This window comes from Trachurus trachurus (assembly GCF_905171665.1).
Source record: "Trachurus trachurus genome assembly, chromosome: 23".
Lineage (NCBI taxonomy): Eukaryota > Metazoa > Chordata > Actinopteri > Carangiformes > Carangidae > Trachurus > Trachurus trachurus.
In genome coordinates, this window is record NC_139912.1 from 629,421 (window position 1) to 654,200 (window position 24,780).

Below are 24,780 nucleotides of genomic sequence, written 5' to 3' on the forward strand. Positions count from 1 at the left end.
TCCTTCGATTTAACCTCATTTGAAATACTATGACCTGGACAAATGAGAATATGCACCGGCTGATTCTCTAGTTCTGCATAAGACCCTGACTGATACTCATAGTAACGCTGCATTAGCATCAAAACAAGGTAGGCTACATAAAAAATGATAACACATACATAGTCTAAGAAAAAAACGTGGGAAAGTCAGGGTGTAGGGTGTAGGGGGCCCACTTTAGTATTCTTTCAGGGGGCCCAGAATTCCTAGCAACGGCCCTGGTCGGACAGAGAACCGCGGCCTGTCAGCGGGAGGAGCGCCGCTCCGCTGCCGCTCAACAGGCTCCGTCCGCGGCTACAGGACGGTCTGAGCCCCGGTCCGAGCCCCGGTCTGAGCCCCGGAGAGTCTCCATCATCATCACATCAACCACAGGAAACACACTGATAATTTACCTTTAAAGGGTTATTAAAGGGTTATTCCCCCACATTCTGCAGCAGTGACACCGACACGGAGCTCCGGTGATGCGGAGGCAGCGGCCGCATCACCGGAGCTCCGCGTCGGTGTCGCTGCATCCGCCGCAGTTCCCCGAGCCGAGCCTAGCCGAGCCGTGCTAACGCTTCAGTCTGCCGGATCAGAACCAGGACCAGAACCAGGACCGGGACCTACCTGCCATCCTGGATGCGGTGCAGCGCGTCACGCCTCTCCACAGCCGCGCGGCGCGCTCCCTGCAGATCCACCTTCCTCCCCCTCTGTCCGCAGTCTTCCTCTCCTCCTCCTCCTCCTCCTCCTCTTCCTCTCCTCCTCTTCCTCTCTCCTCCTGCTGGGCGCGGTGCTGATCCGGATCAGCGGTCTGGTGACGGTACCAGTCCGAACCGGCGCCGCGTGCTCAGCATCAGCATCACCGGGTCCAGATCTTCTTGTTGTCTCCCTCCGCGCGTGCGTACACACACACACACACACACACACACACACACACACACACACACACACACACACACACACACACACACACACACGGACCGGGTCTGCAGGATGAGAGTCAGGACTGATCCGGTCCGTGAACATGAACCTGAACCTGGTTCTGGATCTAAATCCTGACGTCAGAGCCGTGGACCGAGGGTTCTGGTGACGTCAGAGAGGGTTCTGGTGACGTCAGAGAGGGTTCTGGTCCCAGGTCGGTTTGACTCTCAGACACTGGACCTGAAACCAGAACCAGAATCAGACATACTCATACAGCTTAAATACAGTTTAATGTGATGTCTGTTCCCGGGGCGTGTATGGTATATTGTTCTTTAACTGTGGGTTAAAGTTGTCTGTTCTTATTTTGTTTGTCTGCGTCTGTTTTGCCTTGATATTGTCTGTCTGTGTTCTGTCTTGTAATTGTCCACTGTGTGACTTTATGATGTCGTCACAAGGTTTTAAAGTCTTCTGTGTTTATGTTTTTTTAGAAACCTGCCTTGGGACTGCGGCTGCAAAGTCCGGCACATTTACACTGATGCTTAATGCGTCAGTGTTGATGAATGTGCACTGTCCCAATTCAATAAATAAAGAAATGAAATGAAATGAAATTCATTCTAATTAAAGCTGCGACCAGAACACCTGAACATCAGGAACACGTTGTCATGGAGACAACCAGCATGTAGGACCCGGTTCTTCTGGACCCAGTTCTCTGGTTCAGATACTAAACAAAGATGAATTCAGACAGAGACTTCGTTATGGACCAAAGAGATTTTATTGAAGCTTCAGATCCAGAACCACAGATACACGTGTAAACCTCCAGCTGGACCTGGTCTCCAGATGTGGACCGGGTCTCCAGATGTGGACCTGGTCTCCAGATGTGGACGTTCAAACATGGTGAAGCAGTATTTAGCTGTGATGCTGCTCACAAGTGGAACAAACTACCAGCAGAACTGAGATCAGCCCCAACTGTCAGCACTTTAAAGGGATAGTTCAACATTTTTGAAAATTGGCCCATCGCCATGATCCCCCTAGTAATAGCAGTAGGTTCGTTACCTTTAATTGTTGGTCCAAGCTGCTTTTAGATCGGGGGAGAAGAATACCGAGCGGCGCAGCTACACTACGGAGGCTAATGGAATTTCTTGGTTTTGCTCATCAAACTCAGCAAATACACAACCAAAAAACTCAAAAACGCTGTGGTGGACAAGTTGTGACCTGCACATTCACCACGCTATGAGATAATAGCGGAAAGTTGCGAGATGGAGTTGTTTTAGAGGCAAAGTCGGACTTTACACTCTAGACGGCTGCTCGGCGGAGTGATTTCAAAAGCGCCTGTTTACTGCAGATACGTCCGTATACTACGGCACTGGCTGAGGTGCGCACACTGTGTCCCTCCGACCAGTGGTTCACTGAAGAAAGTAGTTCCGAGTATTTGCTTCACTTCTCTTAACTTTCCGCTATTATCTCATAGCGTGGTGAATGTGCAGGTCACAACTTGTCCACCACAGCGTTTTTGAGTTTTTTGGTTGTGTATTTGCTGAGTTTGATGAGCAAAACCAAGAAATTCCATTAGCCTCCGTAGTGTAGCTGCGCCGCTCGGTATTCTTCTCCCCCGATCTAAAAGCAGCTTGGACCAACAATTAAAGGTAACGAACCTACTGCTATTACTAGGGGGATCATGGCGATGGGCCAATTTTCAAAAATGTTGAACTATCCCTTTAAAATCCAGGTTAAACACATTTCTCTTTTCACATGCTTATAGCTGAGAACTTAAAACTTTATCTATTTTCTTTTCTTTTACTTTTATCTGTTTTTAGTGATTTTTTTGTTTTTATTCTGTCTTATGCTTCTTTTTTTAATGTTTTATCTTTATGTAAAGCACATTGAGTTGCCTTGGTATGAAATGCGCTATAGAAATAAAGATGCCTTGCCTTGCCAGGTCTCCAGATGTGGACCTGGTCTCCAGCTGCTGGTCTGAACACTGCAAAAACTCAAAATCTTTCCAAGAATATTTGTCTTAATTCTTTGTTTTATTAATTTTTAAAATGTTTTTATGCACTTTTTTAATGAGAAAAAAACAAAGAAAATTCAATATTTTCGAAAAATGAGGTGCAGAGTGGATCACTCCATATGAGGTTATTAGAGCTGTGAATATGTCAATAATTAATAAAAACATTGATTTTGATGCATTATTATTTTTGGAGTAATTAGCATTTATTCAAAAAAGTTGCAATAAAAATCTCATAAAGGCTATGAATATTTTTTTTCACTTTCAACACATCAAATCTGTTCAGCAACTTCAGACCTACCCATAAATATAACATTTTATTTATTATTCTTACTTTTTAAAAAAAATGTTTTTATGCACTTTTTGTCAGATGAATCCCTGATTTTTTAAACAAAGTTACATAAAACACAACGTCTGTGACAGTTGGTTTGTTGAGAAGCAGCAGAAGATCAGACTGACAGGTCGTTGCTGCCCCCTGCTGGACTTCACACTGAACTGCAGCGTGAAGACTGGAGCGAGGAGGCGACACATCTGGACACATCTGGTCCATCCAACAGGAGATACAGATTCCTTCTAGCTAGACTGACTGAGGAACTCTTTTATTCCTCAGTCTGTTAAAGGGATAGTTCAACATTTAGTCAAATTGGCCCATCACCATAATCCCTATAGTCATAGCAGTAGGTTCGTTACCTTTAATTGTCGGTGCAAGCTATTTTTAGAACGGCGGAGCAGAGCTGTGAGCTGCTCAGAGCTACGCTACGGAGGCTTATTATGGGATTTCTTGGTTTCCCTCATCAAACTCATCAAATACACAATCCAACAACTCCACAACGCTCTGGTGGACAAGTTGTGAGCTGCACATTCACCACGCTATGAGATAATAACACAACGTTACCACACAGAGTTGTTTTAGAGGGAAATACAGAGACTGATGATGAAAAACTGTCCCTGAAGGCAACGTGCATCAGTGGTTTTACATGAATTTCCCTGACTATAGGGGTTATGGCAATGGGCCAATTTGGCTAAATGTTGAACTATCCCTTTAACATGTTGACTCAGTTGGGTCAGCACGTCACACGCCTGACGTTTGTCTCCTGTTATATTTCTCTAATGTTTTTGTTATTGTCTGGTGTTTGTTTGGTGTCATATTGTGTTATATTTTGTAATGTTTTTTTTGTTATGAGAAATTTCAGAAGAGATTCAGACAAATAAAGTCCTCAACTCAACTCAACTCAACCGCAGCCTGCAGTGTTTTACAAAATTGTGTTTTATCATATTGCAGTATAATTGCAAATGTAATTACTCATTCATTCATCCCTGTGTGTATGTGACACTTCACTCACCTTTTGTTTCAACATCTACAGTTTTTTTCTCAGCTCGCTCCCCTCTTTAAAAACTCTGGCGCCCCCCAGTGGAAGGCGCATACACAGTTTGAAAAACGCTGCTTCAGACCCAAATGAATTTATTTTGATAATTTCATGCTGATATTGGAGATATTGGTACAAAACCTATAAGGGAATCTTGAAAAATGGCCGCCATATTGAATGTTCTGAGACATTTAGACATTTAGAGTATTTGTGCCAAATTTACTGCTTCACAAAGGAAACGATTCTTGCCATAATCATTAATCATTAATTCAGTATGGGAAAGATTAGGAAATATTTATTCATGATTCATTCCCAATGTGTATACAGTATTTTGTAGATAATTATCAGAGTACGGTTGAATATAAACTCCCATTGGCCATTTAGATGATATTTCTATTTCCTTAGATAAAGGATTCTCTTCAGTGATTGGTCGTCCCTATGGACTCATGGAAGTGACGCCTGATAACCGACCTTTAACTGCAGCTTCAGACCAGAAGTCGCCTCTTAGCGTCGTCAGGAGCGACTCTAAGAAGCTGGACCAATCCAGCTCCAGGTCCAGGTGTGTTTCCTGTCAGTGACATCAGAGCAGAAACAGGAAGTGGACTCACCGTGGAACCTGCAGCTCTTCCTGATGAAGTGCAGACATCTGGGCATCTGGGTTGTGGCTAGATTTTTTTTTTCTTCAATGAAAATCTTTATTTCACAATTGAAAAAGTTCAAACAGTCAGAATGTTCATAGAACAGACAGCGGCAGATAATGGGAATAAAATATAAGGAATAAAATATATAAAAATACTGTAATATATATGTAATACTGTAATATATATATTGTGTATGTAATAAAGCAAAAATAAATATATAGATAAAACACTTCTTATTCTGGGGTAAGTAAGTGAAAATGACTTCAAGAACATATTTGATTCATTTTTATGTATTTATTTAAAATGGACAATACACATTAATGAACTTCAGTACGGGTGTTAGCAGCTGCTAATTTACATCCGCAGTCCCTTGGCAGGTAATAAACAAACAGACAGAAAATACACAAAGAATTATACAGTGGTTCACATCAAAACATTCATACATATACTGTACATAAAGTGCATGTCAGCATGAGTTCTATAATGTGCCAGTTTTTAAAGTGCAAGTGCAAGTTTAAATAGATAAAGTGCATGTGGATGGATGCAGATGTGTATAATAGTGTGCGTTCACTTTTCTTGTTTAGCATCAGTGACAAGGTTTTTATACAGACATTAATAAAGTATCTTTAACTAACTTTAACTTTATGTGAAGACATTAAAGTTAGGAAGGGACTTCCTGTGCTATTTTCCTTTTAGAATCATGAGGTTTATTATGAAGCAAACTGATTTGTCATCATGCTCAAATTTTGAAACAATATCTACATAGAAAAAAATAAAACAGGACAAGGTAGTTATAAATAAAAAGTTAGTCCGAGGTTTCAGGGAAAAACTTTATCATAATTACTTCTTGTTTAGAGATTTAAAGAGTTAAAGAGAGAGAATTTTGCATAAATAATGATGAAGTTCATCAAGAGCGCAATCTTTTGGATGAGCAAAGTAGCAAATAATATCTTTAGTGTTAAGCGAATAGAACCAGGCCTATTTTTTAGGCCTTTTCTCGAAAATTGCATATCCATAATAAAATGAGTATATCTCTGCAACCACAAGGTCGATCTATTCATGAACGTGTTCTTAGACTGCAGAATTGTTCACAGCTGTGTCTTATTGTTGGTTTGTTTTGCAACTCAGTCCCAATGAAAGGCAACGGGACATAAACGCATAGGTGTACATCGATTAACGCACAATAGTGTACATCGGTTACACAAATCTCTCTCTGTCACACACAGTAGCGTGTGAGGACGACTCGTTGCTGCTCCAACCTGTTTGTTCTGACGGTTCGGCTTTGAAAGAATAAAGATCCTCTAAGCTGCTGGTTGTCATGGCGATCATCATCATCCAACTGTCACCGTGACTCTGGACCCTCAGGCTGCGGCCCGCCCCCAGCCGACCTCACCCAGCTCCACAAGGCCTGGGTAACGATGTGACATTTCATTTAGTAACAACAGACCAAATAAAAAACTGCTTCAGACTCAAATCAATCAATTAATCAGAGTCACAGATAGTCATCAATTGAAGGGATAGTTCACCCAAAATTGAAATTGAGAAGTTTCAGAGTCCTCCGTGGCTTCTCTGAGTTACAGGGGGTCTCGGCGTAGCAGTGCATGTCCATATGACAGTTGCAAATGGATACTGTAGCTCTCGTCACGACACACACACGGTTCTGTTCTTACTGGCATTTATTTGTCTTCTCCATCATTCGAATCATTTCGTATGCCTTTTGCACTTAGGTCATTATTCCATTATGCCGTGAGAACTGTTAACACAAATATACAAATATATCAGCTCACAACGAAGATTATACATGAAGTAAATAAAGGCATAAATGTCGCGATGTGTAAACATAAACAAAGTGCTTCTAACACACAGAAAAATACCTCGTTAGCCGCTGTTCATGAAGAGAGGTTCTTGACATGCTTTTTGGCCATGCTTAGCAGTTCAGCATCACAGTGCAGCATCGATAAGTCTGCCGTAGCGCACACAGGTAATAAACATTGGTTCCGGGCCGAAACACAACAGCACCGAAACAAACTTATAAAGTATATTATTAAATTAACCCATGTTTTAACACAGACATGAATTTACTTATTTAACATTTTGATCTAAATTATTCAACTTCGTGAAATTATGAATTATTATTCTAACACCATTACAACAGCACTTACACTCCCACCAAATTACTCATTAACTTGAAATGAGGGATTTCAAAGACAAAATTAGTAAGAGAAAAGAGTGTGTAAATGAATGAATGAGTCTGTATGAATGTGAAGTTATGTGTATGACTTAGCTGGCCTCTATTAACGTAACTACTTTGTGGATGGGCCGTTCAAGGTGAGTAACTCTGGTATGTAGTTTTCCTTTCTCAAATGTAGTGTCACTGACAAGTAGCTTCAGCTTTCTCACCATACCATCTGTGCTGGGCTGGACTTCCACGACCTTGCCAAGCTTCCATTCGTTTCTTGGTGAGTTGTCATCTTGCAGGATCACTATGTCATTTACTTGTGAGTTTCGTGATTTTCTTTGCCACTTCTGCCTTTGTTGGAGATTTAGCAGGTATTCCCGTTTCCATCTTTGCCAAAATTCATTGGCCAGAAACTGTACTCTTCTCCACCTTTTACTCAGATAGAGATCTTCTGCACAGAACCTTCCAGGTGGAGGCAGAATAACTGATGACTTCATGGTCAATATATGATTAGGTGTGAGAGGTTCTGGACCAGTTGGATCGTGAAGATGTTCAACACTGAGTGGCCTACTGTTGATTACAGCCATTGTTTCATACAAAAATGTCCTCAAAGTTGTGGTGTCGAGTCTGCTTGCAGATTTGTCGAGCATGACTGTAAGAATGCTTCGAATCGTTCGGATTTGACGTTCCCAAATGCCGCCCATATGACTTGCTGATGGAACATTCATTACAAATTCACATCCAAACTTTCTTTGCTGTTCTTGATCCAGTCCCTTTAATAGCTCAGAAAGCACTCTCCTGGCGCCTACAAAATTTGTTCCCTGATCGCATCTCAGTTGGCGCACAGGTCCTCTGATGGATATGAATGTTCTTAGTGCATTCATGAAAGCATCTGTTGTTAAGTCGTCTAGTAACTCTATATGCACTGCTCTGCAGCACAAACAGGTAAACACCAATCCATATCGTTTTAACTCCTTTCTTCCTTCCTTTACAATGAAAGGGCCAAAACAATCAAGACCACAATAAGTGAAGGGAGGAGATGCCTCAGTTCTCTCTTCTGGCAGATCTGCCATTTGCTGAACTTCAGTCGTTCTTCTGTATCTCCTACATGTTACACATCTGTAAATGTGTGAGGAGACCACATTTCCACATCCTATGATCCATATCCCATTTGCACGCAATGTGTTCATTGTCATACCTCTTCCTTGGTGAAAGACCCGCTCGTGATGATGTTTAACAAGCAAGGATGACACATGAGATTTCTTTGGAAGTATTGCAGGGTGCCTCACATCATGGTGTAAAGCTGCTTTGGATAGGCGTCCTCCCACCCTGAGAATGTTATTTTCATCTAGGAAAGCATTCAACTGATGTAACTTGTTGTGTTTGCTCCGAGGGTATTCTTTCTGGAGCTTTAGTTTTTGTATAGCTTCAGCGAAAGAGTCTTCTTGCACCAACCTGATAATAAAGATTTCTGCTTCTCTTCGTTCTTCAAGATTAGTTGCTTCATTTGTTCTTGGCTGAAAGCCTTTAAACTCTCTGACAAGTCTCTTAAGCCTAGCGACAGCTTTCACTGCTCTAGACCAGTCAGAGAATTTAGTGAGACGATTCACCACTGACCTTTCTTCTTTCGTCTTTACTGCCTGAACGTAGGATTTGCGAAGCTCAGGGTCAGTTGTTTCGATTTCTCCCACCATCTCCTCTTGAGATGGAAGATGCTGCTGCCACAGAAAGTTTGGTCCTCGCAGCCAGTTAGACTCTTTCAGCTGAACCCCACTTAGCCCTCTTGAGGCGCAGTCGGCTGGGTTATTTTCAGAGCTAACATGTCGCCACTGCTCAGGGTTAGTGTTGGATCTTATGCGCTGAATCCGGTTAGCGACAAACGTGTGAAATCTCTTAGCATCGTTGTTCACATAACCAAGAACCACCATTGAGTCAGTCCAGTAATACTCTTGCAGATTTTTTATCTCAAGCTCCTTCTTAATGACCTCGCCATTACGGACTGAAGTGACAGCTGATGACAGTTCAAGCCTCGGGATGGTCGTTAATTTGGTTGGGGCTACCCTCGCCTTCCCCAAGACAAGTGAGCAACTGATCTGTCCAGTTTCGCTTGTTGCTCGGAGGTACGAGCATGCACCATATCCATTGAAGCTTGCATCTGAGAAGTTGTGAAGCTCATATTGCTTGACCTTTCCAAAGTTTGATGGACAATAGCTTCTTGGGATCTTCAGGGCAGCCAAATGAGGCAGATCTTTAAGCCATAACTCCCATCTTTGCAGAATGTGTTCAGGGAGATCTTCATCCCAGCTCACTTTGTCTCTGCATAGTTCCTGGAGGATCTGTTTGCCAACTAGTATGAAAGGAGCTACAAACCCTAAAGGGTCATAAACAGATGCAACGGTCGAGAGAACCCCTCTTCTTGTCAGTGGGTTCTCCTTTACCACTACCCTGAACTGAAATTCATCTGCTTCAACGCACCACTGAACCCCAAGTGCTCGCTCGATATGAAGTTCTCCTAAGGCCATGTCTAGATCCTTGGTTTGCACACATTCTTCAGGTGGTATTGTGGCAAGTACTTCTTTGTTATTGGATACGAACTTGTGCAGCCGAAGATTTCCTGTTCTACACAAAGCTCTTGACTCCTCAATCAGGTGTGTGGCTTCACCTGGTGAGTTTACACTTATTAAGCCATCATCTACATAAAAGCTTCGTTGTATGAACTTGATGGACTCTTCACTGAACCTTCCAAGACCCTGAGATGCCAGATGTTTAAATCCGAAGTTGGAGCAACCAGGGGATGAAGCTGCCCCGAAAAGGTGCACCTTCATCCGGTACACTGAGGGTTTGGAATTCAGATCACCGTTGTCCCACCAGAGGAACCTTAGGTAGTCTTGATGTTCCTTTGCCACATGAAACTGGTGAAACATCCTTTCAACGTCGCACATTATGGCTATTGGCTCCTTTCTGAATCTGCATAGGACTCCAACTAATGTGTTAGTTAGGTCTGGTCCAGTTAAGAGATTATCATTCAGAGAGGTATCTTTAAAGCGTGCTGAACAGTCGAAAACCACACGGATTTTCCCAGGTTTATGGGGATGATAAACTCCGTGGTGCGGAATATACCAGGCCGGTTGGTTCTCAAGTTCATCTTGTGGAACTTTCTCAGCATCTCCTCGACTGATTATGTCATTCATGAAATGGACATAATCTTTGTAATACTGTTCATTCTTCCTTAGTCGTCGTTCCAAAGCGGAGAGTCTGTGGACTGCACAGAGTTTGTTGTCTGGAAGATCAGGTTTGTCTGTCTTGAAAGGAAGTGGGAGTTCAAAATAGCCATCTTCCTTCTGCCTGATACCTTCCTTCACCTTTGACAAAAAGAGAAGGTCTTCCTGTGAAACCAGTTTGTCATCGGTGGTGTGTTCTGTGAAATCAAATTCAAGAGCCTTGATTATGTCTGTTGGATTGATTTCCTTGACATAAGTTTTACATACAAAGTGCACTTCTCTTCTTAATGCTAATGAAGGTTGCATGATTGGTGTCACTTGATGCACTATGACTCTGTGGCTTGTTCCTATTGCATCACTGCAATCACTTGTTGCACTAAAGCAACCAATGATGCTCCAGCCAAGATCTGTGCGCTGAGCATAGGGATCTCTTCTTCACCAGACAGGATCTCCCTAGGAAGAAGGGCTTGCTGACAGTTATAACCAATTAGAAGGCCTACTTCACAGTCTAATGGTGGTGGGATCTTGTCGACTAGTTGTTCTAAGTGAGGCCACTTTTGAGCTGTCTGGGAAGTTGGGATATGCTCCCTGTCTGCTGGAATGAACTCCCTCGTGAAAAGTGATGGCAGTGCGATTCTTTTGTCTAGGTTATATCCTCTGACTTGCAAATTTGTTAGTTTTTGACAAGGTATGTCTGTTGACCTGTTAGACATCGTAGACAGCCGCAAACAAACATTCTCCTTCCTTGTGTTGAGGTCACGAGCCACTTCATCCAGAATGAAAGTTGTATCGCTCTGCGTGTCTAGTAGAGCATAGACCAGAATTTCTTGGTCAGGCTGAGTTATGGATGAGACCCAGACCGGCACGACTGAGGATGTCTGTGTGCTTAGGCCTGCTTGCATCACTCTATTAGTAGTTCCTGTCGAAACTGTTTCTTTGGTGACTGCTTTGTCCTTTAAGTTGTTGTCTCCCTTTGGAGATACGAAAGTTTGACGTTCTGAAAACTTGTCAACATGTAAACATGTTGGATGTTTTTTCTGACATCTTTCACATGTACTTCTGTTGTCACAGCTTCTTGAGTGATGACCTGTCTTCAAGCACCCGAAGCAAAGCTTTTCTGTCTGCACAAACTTAACACGATCTTGAACTGTCCTTTCACAGAACTTCCTACAGTTGGCAAGGACATGTCCTGTTCTTTTGCAGAAGTCACATGATGGAATATTGTGTTGTGCTGTGTTCGTGGACAGTGTCTTTGCTTGAATAGTTTGACCACGCTGTCTTTGTCTTTCTCCCTCTATCCTCTTGACTGCTTGAATGGATGAGATGGGATCACAAGCGAGATCTGCTTCCTTTGACAGGAAGCCGACCAACTCTTTGAATGATGGGTATCTAGCATTTGCTAGTCTGCTTTCCATCACCTTGCGGTTCCAACTGGACACCAACCAGTCTGGCAGTTTCAATAGAATTTTTTGACTTTCATTGCAGTCATTTAGAACTTCTAATGTTTTGATGTGAGGCATTGCAGCTTCGCAACTCTGAAGGAAGTCTGCGAATTCTCTTAACTCAGAGCCATCTTTTGAGCTTATTTTTGGCCATCCATGCAACTTATCTCTGAAGGACTTCCCTATTATGAATGGGTCTCCAAAGCGTTTTTCCAAAAGTTGCCAGGCTGAGTCATATGCTGCTTCTGTGCCTAGTAGGAAAAATCCTTCCACAGCCTTCTTTGCAGTGCCACCTAGATACTGTCTTAGGTAATACAATTTTTCGTTCTTGGGAATATTTTTCCTGTCAATTAATGTTACAAATGACAGTCGCCAATCATTAAACTTCAAAGGATCTCCAGTAAATACTGCAGGCTCTGGTGTTGGGAGACGACTGGCACTAATAGCTTCTGCTAGTGCACTGACTAAAGTAACATTGGAGCTATTCTGCACCTGTACCATGTGTGGTTGAGTCACTGGAACCTGTGATGCGGGCTGCAGGGCTGAGGAGCGAGCTTGATTTGCGTTTGGTGGGAACTGGGGAACAAATGGGGGGCTTGAGGCATGTAGGGCTTGGGTTATGACTGGCTGAGATTGTGGAATGAAAGGTGAACTGGAAGCATGAAGGGTTGGGGGTATGACTGGTTGAGACTGAGGAATGAATGATGGATTCTTGGGGTCAAAAACTTTAAATTCTACTGCTGGTTCAACATCGTTCAGTAGGTCCAGTGTTCCGCAGTTTCCAGCTTGATCATAGACCTTTGCTCGAGCTCTTGCAGCATTTAGCTTCTTTACTTCTTCTAGGCGGTCAAGCTTTCTGCGCCTTTCTTGGATTGCTTGTTGTCTGGCTAGCTTCTCAGATTCAAACTGTGCTAGTCGTTCTTTATCTTCTGCCTCTAGTCTTTGTAGTTCTGTTGTTTCTTTGTCTTGCTCATCTAACACTGCCAGAACTTCTTGAGCAGCTGCAGCTTCAGCTTTGGCTTCATTTCTTTTGACTGAGAGGATACTAGAGCTAGCAAAACTATGCTTTGATTGATGAGACCTTGATCGAGAACTTGTGGAATTTAGAATTGATCCAAAATCAGGCCAAGGTTCTTCCACTTCCTCTCCTGGATGTCCTGACAGTTGTCTTTGTGCTCTGAGAATAATGTGATCTGAGAGCGATACACATGTGTCAACCTTTCGTCGCACATCTGGTTCAGGTGATTGCACTCTACGTAACTCTTCATATATAGCTTTAACTTCAGAACATGTATCTTTAATACCATCAATGAGCTCATTTAAATCATCTTCTGAGGCTGTGTAAGACAATGTTTCCTTGCCTACTCTTGCATAATACCTCCACTTCTCGTAGATGATTTTGAATCGACGTTGTAAGGTCTTTAGTTTTTCTTCTTCAAGTTCCTTTCCCTTTTCTGTTAGGGTTCGAACTCTTTCACTTCTTCGTAGCCTTTCTACTTCTGCTGATTCACTTGTGACTTCAGGTTCAGCAGGTGATCCTGTATTTTTATGGCAGGACTCAGTGTTTGTGTCAGACATTTTGAGATAGCTTAAATGACTATGTAATGTGTGATGTACTGACTTGAATTTCTATGGGACTATGTGTTACAAGGTATGGCAAGTTTAAATATTAATAGCCACCAAGATTCCTAATCACTGTATGCAAACCATGTGAGTCTGCTTAACTCAATTTCTAAATACAAATGGCATTAAAGAACCTTTTAGCATTAGCAACTTATCAAACCTATAGTTTGCTTCAAATAGAACAAGTGAAAATATTTGGATAAATATTCAAACACAAATGTCTAGGCATAAACCTTGATTAAAGAGGGAATATATCAAAAATGGTTTAAATGCATCAGCTAATATGAGATTTCACATAAGCAGATCCCTTTAAACTTAATTACTTTCGATAAACATATAGATTTTCACACTTTTAGTTTCAGCTTATAATGTCCCTTTAACCTTTGTTATAATGAAACACAAAATACTTAATTCTTAATCTTCACTTAGAATGATATCACTTTCTACCTTTAACCCTTTTGGCAATCATCAACGATATCTTCACATCAGAGTCTTCCCAAAACATGTAGGCTGTAGTTTGCAAGGTTAATAGACCTGAGTCCTTGATTGCAGCTTTAATGTTGAGCCACTTCTCACACCACTTTGACTTGAAGACTGGCGGAGCACTTGCTGGCTTTGCCTTGAAAAGTTGCACTTTCGACACAGTCTTATTCCCGTTGCTTCTTGTTGCTACGCCGACAATGTTTTTATTTTGAAGAAGGGGGGGGGGGGGGGGGGGGGGCTTCACTTCTCTGATGCGCCGAATGCGCTGGATACTCTGGAAGCGCTGGACGGTCTGGACGCTCGCCGCGGTGTTGTTCCTTTCATCTCTCCTACCCGTGTTGAGCAGGCGAGTTCTCACTGTAGCTCTCGTCACGACACACACACGGTTCTGTTCTTACTGGCATTTATTTGTCTTCTCCATCATTCGAATCATTTCGTATGCCTTTTGCACTTAGGTCATTATTCCATTATGCCGTGAGAACTGTTAACACAAATATACAAATATATCAGCTCACAACGAAGATTATACATGAAGTAAATAAAGGCATAAATGTCGCGATGTGTAAACATAAACAAAGTGCTTCTAACACACAGAAAAATACCTCGTTAGCCGCTGTTCATGAAGAGAGGTTCTTGACATGCTTTTTGGCCATGCTTAGCAGTTCAGCATCACAGTGCAGCATCGATAAGTCTGCCGTAGCGCACACAGGTAATAAACATTGGTTCCGGGCCGAAACACAACAGCACCGAAACAAACTTATAAAGTATATTATTAAATTAACCCATGTTTTAACACAGACATGAATTTACTTATTTAACATTTTGATCTAAATTATTCAACTTCGTGAAATTATGAATTATTATTCTAACACCATTACAACAGCACTTACAGATACCAACTGTCTTCGTAACAAAAAGACACACCAAAAAACATCCAAATACCTCCATGCTGCTCGTCTGTAATGTCCCTCTTGTATTGAAGCCCCGAAATGCGAAATTGTCCCTAAAAAAATTAAATGAGTCTATATTTCAAGCTTGTTTGTAGCAGAAGCTTCTCAAAGCTCCTCTTCCTGGTTCATCAAATTTGGACGAACTGGGAGGAGCTTCGAGAAGCTTCCGCTACAAACAACAAGACATTCCATGTCCTTTATAAAGACTGGAAGCCACCGGGCATAGATATGATGGTCGAGAGCAAAGAACAGAGGAACAAGCTTCTGCAGGGTTGTGACCAGATCCACGCAGAAGATCTCCCATGGTACTCCACAAAGCCATTTCAATGTGGAGCCCACCTAACATCACCAACGTGTCTTCTCCGAAGATGTCAGGGAAGGTCCACTGCATTTTTTTTGCAAAGTCATAGAGGGGTTGGTCTACTACCATCACAGGGACTTGTGGGTTGAGGTGCTCAGTGTTTTTTTCACCAGGTTCATTCCATGGTGAATCATTTCTGGGGTTGCTGCTTTGTCATGAAAAAGTGGCAGGAGGGCCAATGCTTTTTTAGATAGATGGTGTCATTTACTGCATTCATCCATGCCTCTTCATGCTTTCTCTCTGCATCGCTGTTCTGTTCTAAACTTCAACTTGGAACAGAGTATACCAACAGAGTAACTTCATGTTCATACAAGCACAACGCGAACGGAAGATCAAACTCATGGTCACAACCCTGCAGAAGCTTGTTCCTCTGTTCTTTGCTCTCGACCATCATAACTATGCCCGGTGGCTTCCAGTCTTTATAAAGGACATGGAATGTCTCCCAGATAGTATCCGGGCAGAGTTTGAAAAGGGACATTGGACAGTAACTCGCAGCAATCGGCATTTTTCAGAAGCACACGAGCAAGCCAACAAAAGGGTGAAAGGAATGGGTAGCATAATTGGCCTCACAGAGACCCCGGACATGTTGGAACGCTGGATTGTGACCTGATTGATTGATTGATTGATTGATTGATTGATTGATTGATTGATTGATTGATTGATTGTTTGATGGATTGAAAAAAGTTACTCCTTATCCTAAATCCATACATACAAAGATTATGGCTGTTACTACATTTTGTTAGCCAGGCTAGCGCCGCCTACTGGTTCCGGCAAATTTCATTTGCCTCAACAATGTAGTCAGGACACTAGCAATGCGTTTCGGTTTGCTCCGTCCGCCAGAGCGGACGGACCAATCAGCGAACAGACGGGTAAGTGCAGGCGATGACGTTGAACTCAAGCGCTCAAGATTAACCTATGAGCTTAACCGGTGTATAGCACACGTGACCACCAAGCAGCAGCGATTAGTTGAAGCAAATGTAAGCAACCGCCTCCCGGAAGCAAACGAATCCCTATGGCTCAGGTTCAGACGCTTTTTGAAATGTAATGAAATAAGCGGCTGATGCATCAGGCTAACATTTTGTGGCACCCCCTAGGGCATAGAATAGAAGAGTGATGAGCATTTCAAATTCAGTTTAATCACCACACAGTCTTGACTTAATGAAATAACAATAAGTAAAATTCCTTAGCAACTGTGAGGATATTTTCAGACTTTATCTTTAAAAAAGCATAATTTCGCTTGTGTCCATTTAATATTTTGGCCTAAAAGTGTATTTATTTTTAATCGGTCACCAAATGCTTAGCATACCAGTTTCTCCTTTTAATTCTGAATCCATACATACCTCATATATTAAATTTGGTTAATCTAATCAAAACTTGTAGCAGTTTACATATTTTGCGGCGCCCCCTAGAGGCCATTTTTTATCTGTGTGTTTGACACTCGGACTCAAATTGTTCTATAGACCCTAAACTTCAACTTAGAAGTGAAAACCAAACTTTAACACCAATTTGAAATGACTGAGCCTTAAACGACCCCACTATAAGTAGATTTACTATGATCTACTGAAAAGACAAATTGCCTTTCCTCTGTGTGTGTGTCTGAGATTCAAACTGACTGTTGTATCTGGTCTGGTCCAGACGGTGTCCAGTGTTCTCAGGTGATGGATGACAAACAGCTGTTCAACATCTGGTATCAGTGTTAAAGTATCAATAAAAGCAGCTCACAATAGAGGTAGTGCACGTGACATCACAAAAAAAAAGTGGCAGAGCCGCAATTTTCTCCAAGTCCATTAAAGTCTGATATGTCTAACTGTGTCAGCATGTACAGAATAGATGACCCAACAGAACCGCAAAACATCTGGAGGACACGTCTTGCTTTGACTGAGTTACATTCAAGAACCAGTTTTCAATGACGGAAAGTAAACGCACTCGAACGGTGATTTTTTTTTTTGATCGATCAGCTGTGTTTACAGTTTCAGGGGTCATAGTTCTGATGGTTAGACAGATGAATCAGTCTCTAACATCCTACAGTTTGACTGGTCAGAGTTTTTCAGAATAGAAGCAGCTCAGGTTTAAGTGTTGGGACCAAAGTAACAGCTGTAGCTTCGTTGATTTCTGGCAACATGTCAGTGTGCGTGTGTGACCGGTGTCCTGCACTGCGGACGACGATGCAAACCGTTTCACCAAGAGGTCAATGACCACTTGGCAAGTTGGTTAGCACGTCTTTTTTGGGTGAGTGAGTTCAACTTCAGTACACGCTGTCACTTCTCCTCACTGGTACCTCGTGACTGTGACTCTACCCGCCGACCTCCGTTACATGTGGACCAGATGGTTTTGGGTTCTGGATCATTGTCGAGTCCTTCTGACCTCAGTTTGTTGTGATACTACATGTTTTACCCGGTTTCTCTGAGTCCACCGCTCCTTCACCACGATGAGAGAGATTCGTTTTGCAACTCAGTCCCAATGAAAGGCAACGTGACATAAACGCATACCCTCTATAGGTGTACATCGATTAACGCACAATAGTGTACATCGGTTTCACAAATCTCTCTCTGTCACACACAGTAGCGTGTGAGGACGACTCGTTGCTGCTCCAACCTGTTTGTTCTGACGGTTCGGCTCTGAAAGAATAAAGATCCTCTAAGCTGCTGGCGATCATCATCATCCAACTGTCACCATGACTCTGGACCCTCAGGCTGCGGCCCGCCCCCAGCCGACCTCACCCAGCTCCACAAGGCCTGGGTAACGATGTGACATTTCATTTAGTAACAACAGACCAAATAAAAAACAGCTTCAAACTAAAATCAATCAATTAATCAGAGTCACAGATAGTCATCAATTAAAGCAGAAGTAAGGTGAATGTTTGTGTTAATATAAGTCTTAAATAGTTGTATCTTCCGACAGCAATCACTTCTATAGAGTGTTTGGTCTGAAACACGGGTCTGTCAGTCACTCTGCTCTGCTCTGAGCCCAGGAGAAAACTTTCCTTGTATCCTACAACCTGTATCCAATGAGGAGAGAGAACGGCATAAAGGGGCGGTCCTCTCTGTGTGTGCAGCCAAGGGATGCGCGTGAATGTGGTGACGTAGGGACGAGGGCGGGGGCTGCTTACTCCATCTGCTGACAGGAAGTTAGACAAAACCACCGGATCGCTGACTTCTGCTTTAAAAAATTATGTTTTTTAGTAACTTGAACCTGAATGTCCTACAAAAATTATTAACAGCCTCTTTCAACAATGGAACCAGCATGCGTGCCTTCATCTCCAGACTGTAGACCTGCTGCATCTGCACACTGAACCAGAACCAGAGACCACCTCACTGGAGTCTCTCTTCACTGGCTCCTGGTCCTGGTCTCTGGAGGACCTGCTGGCTTTAAACCAACATCCCTTGCTCTTTCTTTTAGTTTTTAGTACGTTTTTATTTGTACTTGTAATATAAGTATTTTACTCTATTTATTGCACCTTCACTTTCTTTCTTGCTCTTCTCTTGGATATGTTTGCCTTTGTTATTGTTTTTTATTGTATATTATGTATTGTGTATAGATGTTTTACATGTAGGCTGAAGAGTTCCAGTCCTTGAACTCGCGTGTTCGTTTGATGAAGTACGCAGGAGACGTTCAATTACAAAATTTTCCAAAATTTATTTATAAAAGAATCAACTAGGAAAAGAGATGGTGTACAGAGCTCCGGACCAGACTAAGTTTCCCTGACCAACATGCCGCAGCAGCATCAGTTCACCAAGTCTGATGCTGTCTCCTGTCCCTGCCCGGTTTTATAGTTACTGATTACATAAATGCAAGATATGATGTAATTGATGTTTTATTTGTTAGGATGTAATGTGCATTCTCATTGGCTGGAGTCCATACGCCATGACCTCGTGTCTGACCCCAATCTCATGCTTAGCGCCGATCAGCTGTTGGTAGCTCCTATTAAACAAGGGACAAGAGAGAGAGAAAAGGACAAGACACACACCCCCCGCATTCGTCAGCTGACTATCACAGTTACACTAGGTACCAAGACCAGATATCTCAGCTGACTATCACAGTTACACTAGGTACCAAGACCAGATATCCCAGTTGTTTATCAAACAACCAGTACACTCAGTCCCCGTGTGTAACTGCTACTTCCCCTGTCATGTGTATGTCATTCTCTGGGCTGTAAGAGCAAAACACAGTAATTACCCCAATTATAGAAAAGTTGATTACATGCTTCATTGTTAAACTGATTGTCACGAGCTTATCATATGTCTGAGGCAAATGTCAATATCCCAAACATTATAGCAATATATGATTTTGGTTGTAAATATCACAACAATCCCCCTTTTGATCTCAGACTTTTCTGAGATCAACAAACATCCCCTGTCACTACATGGCAGCTGTCACAACTCCCTTGCCCAAGACAAATTTCCCCTGATGGGACAAATAAAGTTGATTTGATTTGATAGTTTGAAGGGGGTGGTCCCTTCAGGCTACAGAGAGTCTGTTTCTGATTGGCTCCTGTGAATAAACAGGGGCGGGGCCTCTGCAGACCGGTGGCTATATAACTGAATGTCAAACGGCACAGGAACCGGGGACCTGGGTCGGACCAGACGTTCTCCCCTCTCAGCTTGTTGCCATGGCGATTGGTGAGTTGATTGACTTTTCAAACTTCTTAGAGTTTGTATTGTTTGTGAGTGTTACTATAAATACAGGCGTACACTGTTATAATGTTCAATAATGTTTCATAACAATCGGGGGGTGTTAGCTGCTCTATCTATCATCAATAAACGTATTAAACTAAATTGAACTAAACTAAACTAAACTGAAGACCGTCTCCCTCCTTATTCTCCTCCAGCGGTGCCGTGGTGCAGCATTACGCACGGGGCTCACCACCGCTTTATTTATATATTGACAGTGATTAGACTGATCGATAAAACTTTGTTAATTAGTTGAATCAGTAAGTGGTATCCTCCATCCTGAAATACATTCTGAAGAATGAATGAATATGATGCTTTTCTTTATGCCGGTTTTTGTGATGAACAGCATTAAGTAGGACTGATAACAAGAAAATAGAGTGGAACGATTGTGTGAATGATTCCTGGCTGAGATTGAATTGACTCTTGATCATATGTTCACAGTATCATAGGAATATATCTAGTTATTTACACCATGTTAGGACTGGATGCTTTATTCTATGCAGCTGTGGCAGCGTGGATCTAACACATGATACGGGTAGAAATGAAATGTGATAATAAAAACATAATCGTTCTTCTCACTCTACATTTCTATCATCTGACTTCAGTTCACCACCACATCATCTGTGTCTCCAATTCCCCTTATCACAAGCTTTGCGTGGAAAGTGACATTCGCCACTTTCAGGCCCCGTTTTGTGAATTCGCCACTTATACACTTATAATTGAGGCTCAGGTCTGAGCAGGTAGGACCCCTCCCCTCAGCCCAGACAGCAGGTTTCAGCTTGTTCTTCATTCTCTGTTTCAGTGTGACTGTCCCTGAACGCCTCACTCTGCACCATTGTGACTCCGACGCCACAGAGTTCTGGTCCTGGTCCTAGTCCTGGTCCTGGTTCTGGTCCTGGTTCTGGTCCTGGTTCTGGTCCTGGTTCTGGTCCTGGCTCTGGTGGTCACAGGGTGATCAGAGCTCCAACATCTGACAAGACTGTGCAGTTCCTCTCCTGACCACTAGAGTGAGTCTCCAACAGTGAGTCTAAAATATCCTTTACAGTTTTTCACAATTGTTAAAACACACATTTCTCACACTTCATTCACAAAATCTCTGATTTATTTTGCAAAACCAAACCATCACCTCAGAATAGTTCAACCTGCTGAAAACCGAACAATGTTGTCAGATCTTGAACTAAGTGGTCAAAATAGAAACACTGCTGAGTTGTCCAATGGAAAACACAGTGTTCAGACAAGACAACAGGTACAGTCTACTTTACTGTACCGTTTTATCATTGTAAACCCTAATAACCCATCAACCAATAATAAAAAAATTAAAAGAATAATCATTATCATAAAAATATGAATAAATAAAAACGGTCCCTCCAAGTTTTTTTTTTTTTTCTTCATAAAATCTAATATCAAAAGTGAAGAGCAAAGAAAGAGTAGAGAAATTGTGCAATATTTTTACCAAAAGAAATGTTTGACCCTCCTATAAAGTGTCGCCTACATGCCCATTTTTAGACACTTGCTGCACTTAAAGAGCAACTAAGCCCCTCAGTTTTGGCTGACATGTGGAAATTCAAAAAATGCCTTGATTATGGGCGGGGCTCCTATCTCCATGGTCTACTCCGCTCTTCTCACCCACACTACCTGTCCTGCTCCCCGCCTGCATTGCCCCCTAACCCCCCCTTTCCCCTGCTGTTAGACCGGCCTGCCCTCCCCTCCCACGAACCAGTCTGCCATCCAGTCCTCCCATTAAGCTGGTCTGTCCTCCCTTCCCATGAACCAGTCTGCCATCCAGTCCTCCCATTAAGCTGGTCTGTCCTCTCTTCCCATGAACCAGTCTGCCATCCAGTCCTCCCATTAAGCTGGTCTGCCCTCCCTTCCTATGAACCAGTCTGCCATCCAGTCCTCCCATTAAGCTGGTCTGTCCTCCCTTCCCATGAACCAGTCTGCCATCCAGTCCTCCCATTAAGCTGGTCTGCCCTCCCTTCCTATGAACCAGTCTGCCATCCAGTCCTCCCATTAAGTTGGTCTGTCTATTTTTAGGGAATGGAGTAACTAGACATCACTAGCCTACTGTAACTGATAATCTAATTAAATCTAATAAAGTAATAAGAACTGTAACATTATTGGCCTAGTTTTAAGAGGAGTAGGCCTAATCAGTACCACCGGTAATCTAATGACCTTACTGTCGATGAAATGATAACAGAAGATAGCTCAGAAGAATGACCGGCACACAGGCCACAGCCCTCCAACAACATCGGCCCCCTCAAAAATATAGTTGAATAGCCCTGCTGTCGAGTTTCTGTATTAATTAATTACCTTTTCAGTCACTACCTTGTCGATAATGTTTGTAGCTATTATGTGATGAGACTGACTGAATAAAGAATTTCATCATCATCATATTGATCAATGTCAGGATGATGATGACATTTTTTTTCACATTACCTATTAGTATAGTTTGTTTGATGAATTCAGAGTAAATGCTAAAGGACAGGAGGATTCAAAAAATGTGTTTTAACAATTGTGAAAAACTGTCAAATTTTGTTTAGATAATTAGGGGCCAGGCAGCCTATGCTGCTCAAGAACTGAATTTTTGAAAACATTTTGATTTCTGCTCTCAAGGGAACAATTGCAGTCTGTGTAAGAGTGGCATTTTTAGCCATCAGTTTGTTTTTTTTGTTTTTTTTTTTACTTATGGAGCAAAACATTTATTGTTAAAAACAAATCACCAACATTTCCATGCTGTCATGATACAATATATTTATTTTCAGATTTTTCTCTTGATAACAGAATTTCACGATGGTGACTAGCTTAGTCCATTTGTGAAGCCACACACCAAGTCTTATCTGTGGCCAATTAGCTCCATAAGGCAGGAGATGGTTCTTAGTGTCAGAGGTTGTGAGTGAAAACCTTAGCTAATGCAAAATGAACATTGTAATGTCAAATGTTCTTGTTGTTTTCATGTTCTGTTTCTTGTTACTCAGAATTGCCTAAATTGCCCGGCCCTGACCATTGCGGCAAAGCAGCTTTAATTGTTACCTTGTTTTTTGGTTCAGCCTGTTCAATGAGCTAATTGTATCTACGAGGTTAATGGTTTAACTCCCAGTAGCTTCAGTTCCTGCCACCTGGTAATACAGTGACTGTTATGTCAATTAAGTTTAATCTGTTTATTTATCTCTCTCAGAAACAGGCTGAACGTAACTGTCACTAAAGAAGTCAGCCACCATGGGGAATGCACCATCAGAGAGCAACATGGGCGACCGGCTCAGGTGCTACAGGTGTGACACAGTCCTGCCCCCGTGCAAATCTTTCTCAGATCTCACCAGCTTCTACTATGAAGGGAGGGAAGTGTACATTTTCAATCAGGGACAGTACTACAGAGTAAAAGGTCGTGATAATGAGTACAAATGTGCAGACTGTTTTCATTCGGAAAAGAGAGATAAAGTGAAGAGACAGGAGGAAAAAAGACAAAGAGAGGCCAAGAAAGCAATGGAAGAGAAACTTAAAGAGTCAGAACAGCAGGCGAAAGAGCAGCGAGAGGCTCGAGAGGAAGAGCAGATCCAAGCTGAACAGAGCAGGAGACGAGTCCTCGTCAGCCACCTGGACGAGGTCGATGAAGGACCAGATACAGACCAGCTTCTGGAAACCATCTCATTGAAATGCAGCATCCCTGTGTCAGAGCTGAGTCTGGACCAGCTGACTGCCGACCAGCTGGAGAGCATCACAGGTGCACTGGAAGAGTTCCTGTTCAAGGATTGGCTCGATGATCCTCCGTCACTCAGCACTCTGCAGCACACACAGGTGTTCATCACAGAGCTGTGTGTCATGTCCCTGGAAATCCCTGAGGGACTCTCCCTGCAAACCATGTCCAACCATGTGCAGTCACTGGTAGAAACCATCAGCCAATCAGCATGCAATGTTTCTGAGACTCTCCTGCTGACTCAAGCACTGTACCTGAACCTGGTGCACCTCCTCAACACCCACGACAGTGAAGACTCTGATGCAGTTCTCATCGCCAAACAATGGGCTGAGGGCGACCTTTCTGCTGACGACCTCTACCTGGTTGAGTTCCTCAGCACCCTCATGTCCTCGCTGCAGAGGGCAGTTGAAAGGGCCTCTGTGGTCATTTTGGATGCAGAGGTCCAGTGTTTGAAGCTGCTTCTTTCCACACTCACATACCTGAAAGGCAGAGAAAGCCATCTAGAACCCACGGAGATGCTTGTCCAACTGGTGGAATCGAACCATTGGACCTGCACAGAGGCAGTGACTCTGCTCAAAGCACTGTCAGAAAAATACCAAGATGATGCTCAAATAACAGAAGTGCTCATGATGATACAAGTGTACAACATCTCACCAGAGTGGACAAACGACTCTGGACACTCCCTCATCCAGGCTCTTGACTCTATTGGCCCTGAGAGGTTCCTACCTGAATTTCTAAAGACTCTCAGGAAGCAAGATGAAAACAATCTGGATTCAATTCTAGAAGAACTAAAAATAACAAAGAATCTGGACGATTCTGTTGTTCAAATGATGAAAAACATTGTCATTGGTGTCCTACGGTATTCTGAAAATGCCCCAAAAGATGAACCCTTCCAGAAACATTCATTCAAAGGTGCAAACGTGGACGAAAATGACATCCAGAACTCTGCGAATCAGCTCTGCAAAGCAGTTTCTAACACCAAACACTGGTGGCCCACAGCAGAACAGATCCTGGCATGGTGTAGCTGGTTTCTCCCTGTAATAAATGGGCCGGTACAGCAAGTTGGCATTGATGAAGACCCATGTGTGATCGCAATGTCAGTGGCCTCGCAGGTGTGCATGGGAAACAAAGTGGACATTGTACTGAGCCCTGATGAAAACTCACATGAGAAAATAGAGGACTGGTCTGACTTCTATGAGCACCTTGGGATT

General features: G+C 42.7%; 1 protein-coding gene across 1 annotated transcript in view; it reads left to right on the plus strand.

The window, feature by feature from the left end:
- LOC311006642 (leukotriene A-4 hydrolase-like) overlaps window positions 1-24,394 on the plus strand; it is a 139,945-nt gene extending 115,551 nt beyond the window's left edge. Inside the window, exon 20 of the mRNA XM_083999519.1 lies at window positions 24,385-24,394. The gene's annotated coding sequence lies outside the window, so the exon portion shown is untranslated. The remainder of the gene's footprint in view (window positions 1-24,384) is intronic.
- The last annotated feature ends 386 nt before the right edge of the window (window positions 24,395-24,780 follow it).